Source organism: Bolinopsis microptera, chromosome 10, assembly GCF_026151205.1.
Source record: "Bolinopsis microptera isolate Bmic1 chromosome 10, MBARI_Bmic_1.0, whole genome shotgun sequence".
NCBI classification, from domain to species: Eukaryota; Metazoa; Ctenophora; class Tentaculata; order Lobata; family Bolinopsidae; genus Bolinopsis; species Bolinopsis microptera.
The window spans coordinates 1,738,496-1,743,020 of record NC_087081.1 but is presented as its reverse complement, the minus strand read 5'-3'; the positions used below and the strand labels follow the sequence as shown (position 1 = coordinate 1,743,020).

At 37.0% G+C, this 4,525-nt stretch overlaps 1 long non-coding RNA gene across 1 annotated transcript; it reads right to left on the bottom strand.

Moving 5' to 3' along the window:
• Positions 1 to 2,129: 2,129 nt before the first annotated feature.
• LOC134821866 (uncharacterized) lies at positions 2,130 to 3,126 on the bottom strand. Its single transcript, XR_010161065.1, has 3 exons — positions 2,894 to 3,126; positions 2,626 to 2,777; positions 2,130 to 2,422 (listed from the first exon to the last, which is right to left on the bottom strand). It is a non-coding gene; the product is annotated as an uncharacterized LOC134821866 (long non-coding RNA).
• Between the last annotated feature and the right edge of the window lie 1,399 nt (positions 3,127 to 4,525).

Genomic DNA, 4,525 nt, shown 5'->3' with positions numbered 1-4,525 from the left:
TTAATATGCTTCATTTTGTTCGGGAATCCGATAAATAGCTTGTAGAGTGGATCATAGAAGAAACCTTGCACAAAGTAGTCATCTAAGGCGGGGACCAATGGTATGATTGCTACTGATATCGAAGCAGTAACGATTCCAATAACGATCCCAATTAATTTTGCTATTGCTCTTTTATTGACACGGGCTGGAATGCTAAGAGAGCTGTTCAGAATTCCCCACATCCTGATCAAACTTAAAAGAGTCATCGAAAATAAAGAAAGTTGTGATCCCGCAGTGCTGATAACTCCAAGAACAGAACAAGAATTCCCCGATAACCACTCAGCTTGCTTCCTGCAATAATTCTTTCCGAAAATAATGCTGTCGAATACTGATAGTGCGATCAAGTAGACTCCTATTAGGAAATCACCAATTCCGATTACACAAATTAGTACTGTAGTGTATAAATTGCTTCTTGTTTCAGAGTCTTTAATACAACTCGCTACTTTGCACACGGTGATGATATTAAAAATTGCTGCTAAGAGGCCCAACAACCAGCAATAAAGTTTCAAGAACCAGTTTTGGAGGATTTCCTTGCCACACTCTAGATTGCATTCATCTGAAAGATCAAAACAATCAAATCTACCATCACACTTCTGGGAATGAGATATCAAGTGCTCTTTTACTTGATCTGTCCGGTTGTTTGTATTCTCACAAACTATATGATTTGTACAGTTTCGTTCATCCGACATGTCACCACAGTCATCAACAAGGTCGCAAACTTGGCTGTACTTTATACATTTAGTATTCTTACATTGGAAAATTGTATTTTCATATTCACCTACATCGGACATTGACACAAAAGTCAGGTTATTGTTGTTTGCCAGAGTTTTGACTCGGCCAGGATACTGACCAGGACATGAATCATGTTCTAAAAAAGTGTCTTGAATAGGACACGTAGAGTTTAAGCATAAACCCATGCAACTGATAAACACATAATGTTCACCGAAAAGACTATTGCAGTTTACTTGAGAAGTCGGCACATTGAGCATTATATTGACACCGAAAGCAGATCCTGCTGGCCCCTGAAATTCCCGTATATGACATGTTACATTTTTAGAGTCCAATGATTTGCACAAATCTCGTCCAGCACATCTTTCATTCACAGCAGTCGTATTGATACTTGGGAAATCTCGCGAAATTCTGCAGACCTCATTTTCAATCTCACAAGAGTTCACACCATCACAAAGAAAGTCAAAATCAACATAGCCTTGATCAGAATCTCCAGGACACAACAAAATATCCTGGCAGGTTTTGTCTCCTAAGACAACTCTATAAGCCGAATCATTTTTCTCTCCACAATATTTCCAAAGGTTTCTTTTTTCATCTTCTCCATTGAGGCAATCGGTTTTGTTGTCCATTATCCATTTTATGGGTATTGTTATATTTCTATCGCCACCAAAACCACGAGTACAATTGAAGAATCCCACTGTTGTTAGGTGGCATATGTCACGGGTCTCATCACTATTATCTTCACAGTCACTAACTCCATCACAGAGTTTGTGTTTGTGAACAACACAGTCTGCAGATAATGAGCGACAATCGTTTTCTAGATTATCGTCACAGAGACTAGTATTTTCATTGGTTAGCTTAAATTCACTTCCACAGAACACGTACTTTGATACACTCGACATGAAACCATTTATCAAACAGTAACCACCCACTCTGTTTACATCAGTGCAATTTGTTTGTTCTAGATATCCGTAACAGTACGGATAGGTGAACGAGTATTCTTCACTGTGATCAAATACACTACACCTGGTGTAGTTTAATATGGGGACTGTAATGTCCCAATAATACCTCACTTTCTTATAATAATGTATACAGGTTGGTAATGTGGTGTTATTACAGTCCTTCTCATCCTCCTCGTTATCACAATCATATTCTTTGTCACAAACAAAGGATACAGGTGTATATTTACTAGCACAGTAAACTCCGTATGTGTGACCCTCACATACACTCTCATCCTCACAGTAATCAGAGTCGCATTTGTCGTCACACTGATCTTCGTTATTGCCGTTAATGAAGCTCTGTGATGATTCCTCAGCAGAATTTCTTCTACAGTTCTGGTCACACTCTACAAACTGTTGTACTTCTAGATTTGTATCATTTCTAAAATAACCTCCACAGAAATAAATGCTCTGTAAGGTAATTTTCGTATGAAAACCACATGCCTGATAAACATACGGGTCATTTTCACAGACAGTAGAGACACTAAAGAGTGTGTTACTCTCAGTTCCTGTTACATGATAGGTAGTGTTCGAATAAGCACACTTGTGAAAGTACTCTTTTCTACTTTCATCATAACACAAGTGTTTCAAAAACCCCCCGATATTAGTCACAGTGCAGTTTTTGTTTGATTGCTGCAAAATTTCGTCAACACATCCTGAACAGCGAAAAGTTGTTATTTTAGGAAATAGAACCAGAACCGAAACCCATCAGCTGATGCCCTATCATTTCATTTTCATGTCGTAGCGCTTATAGTTTATACGGGCTATTTAGTATTGATTGTATAATGAAATAAATCGTAACTTAATTATAAAGTTTATTGATAAGTTTAAGCTTTTTACTTTTTAAGATAATCTATACCTGTTTTACTAGAGCAGTGGAGCCAAATATTGTCCTCATGCTGACAGTTGTGTCTCAAAATGCGGGAATTGCAATCTGATATGTCAATATCATTCTGTTTGCAGTTAACGTCATCCATTACTATTGACATGTCAGTTCCATTCAGCCAATCCCTGAATAATTAAATGGTTGGGTGCAGATTGCAGAATGTTCGGATATTCAAAATAGCAAAGAAACAGCATTTCCATTGTAACAGAAACTAAAATGTTGACATATAAATCAAACTCACTCAGGAACATATTTCATGTTTCTCGGATTACTTCCCCAGTCAGAGAAGTGATGTCCAATTGTCCAGCAAAAAAGCTGTGCCGAATACCAGTTAAACGCATCCTTGCAAACTGTTCCATTTTTCACCTTACCAGTTTGCTTGTTATAAACTGTTGCGATCAAAAGACCCCCGCTATCATTAAGTCTTTTCGTTCCAGTTACCATGTTGATAAGAGATGCTCTCTCAAACTCCCACACACGCTCTGAAACGATTATGATAACAGTGAGTAAAGAATCATATTTTTGAAAGAGCGAATTTACCGTCATTTAACATTCATTGATCCTCCCATGACTGGTTTAATAATACACGAGATCGCAGTATCGGATCAAACAATGTCTAAAATAGAAATTTAATTACGCTTCTTAAAATAATTACATTGTCACCCACATCTGTACTATAATACTACCAAAGCACTAACCTATATTATAATAAGAGGTAGTGCTGCCTGTATTATAAAACTCTATTATGCTCACTTCCTTTCCCCAATAAGTATTCCAAGTTTCATCACTACACGTTTCAGATGATGCTGTTATGTTGACGACCTGTTTTCCATTACAATATACTATGATCCTGTAGCCACGTTTCTCTACTACCCAGTGTTTATCTGTTTCTGCAGGTAGACTTGTCGGGAAGGGAGTGTAGCCTGACTGACAATCGTCGAGATAATACTCTACACGAGTACTGAACCGGATACCGATACCTCCTACTTCTTCTCCTTCCTCATTATAGAACTCTATATCTAAACTGAACCGGATATAAATACTTCCTCCATAATCTCCTTCCTCACTATAGAACTTTATTCTTATATACTGATCCCCACTACCCACAGTGCTGTCTGTTCTCAGGTGCAGGTAAGAAGTATCCATATTAGGAACAGGGATACTTTCGAAAATAACCACAGGGCTCCACATATCTGTTGATTTGTAAGTTATGATAAACTGGGATGAAATGTTTTGAGCTGCAACACGGTTCTCAGAAATGTTGATTATTAGAATTATATATGATATATATCTTACTTATAATTCAGAGAATTATTTTTGTTTGTACACTGAACGACCGCCCACGTGCAAATTAGGCAAAAAGCAAAAGGTTGCAAAGTAAACATGGTAACGAGGGTTATTACATGCACGTGCAATGATTGTTTTAACGTCATTTTGATCGGTTTAGTTGATATTACGCTGTGTCTAGTACGAGCAGCATTTTAATTGGCTGTATCTTCGGTTGTGTAGGATATTTTTTGTCGCGATTCAAACTTACTAACAAAAAATACTATTAGCTTCCTCCCTGTGACCACGGGTTTTCTATAGTACATATATAAAAAGACTTGAATATTATGAACATCTCTTAATTTGCGTTTTTGACAACACTTGGGACAAATTTTGGGCACTAAAATTTTTATTTCTTGGCCAATTTTTTATTTTTTCATGCTGATTTGAATGCCATTAAGACATTTGACCCAGTCAAAAAAGTTTCAGTTTTATATCTTTTACGGTTTTTGCAGAAAATCGTGTTAAAGTTGATGCCGTGGTGTCAGTAAAATGGTACGGATAACTATCGTCTCGCTTTATATATAGTAAGATATTATATATACTA